This window comes from Sardina pilchardus, chromosome 6, assembly GCF_963854185.1.
Source record: "Sardina pilchardus chromosome 6, fSarPil1.1, whole genome shotgun sequence".
In the NCBI taxonomy this organism is placed as follows: Eukaryota; Metazoa; Chordata; class Actinopteri; order Clupeiformes; family Clupeidae; genus Sardina; species Sardina pilchardus.
In genome coordinates, this window is record NC_084999.1 from 9,352,042 (window position 1) to 9,352,663 (window position 622).

Consider the following 622-nt stretch of genomic DNA (forward strand, 5'->3'; position numbering starts at 1 on the left):
GCCCCCCTGAGCCAGAGCAGAGCTCCGCGTCGTCTCCCCGCGGCTGGACGACGGGATTGGCTGTGTGGCCGCGGCTCTCTCTCTCTCTCTCTCTCTCTCTCTCTCTCTCTCTCTCTCTCTCTCTCTCTCTGGCTGGCTGGCCGGGGCCTCCTGACTGCAGGGCCCTGCTGTTATTTGATCCGCTGATTCCTGCCGGGATATCCTGCCCTCTGACTCCGGAGGGGATCGGTTGCAGTCCAGTGCGCGTTGGCAGGAAATGGCTGATGAGTTGCGGCTGTTCGGTCACATCCAGAGGTGCAGCCCGCCTGAAACCTCAAAGCCGGTGACATGGATTTTGTTCTGTTTTCTTGTACTTCTTTGGGCTTTTTTTGTTTTGTTTTGTTTGCTTGGGTTTTTTTTTTTTTTTTATTGCCTCGTAAAAAAAAAAAATCACAGTTTGATGGTTGCCATACTGGGTGCAGTCAGATGTCTTCATCTCGTAAGAAATCAAATAAAGAGACACACACACACACACACACACACACTCCCTTGTCCTCAAACACAGCACAGCACAACATTCTCCATGGATGTACAGTCCGTTATGGAACTTTTTTAAATATGTCGCAACAGCTAGGGGCTTATG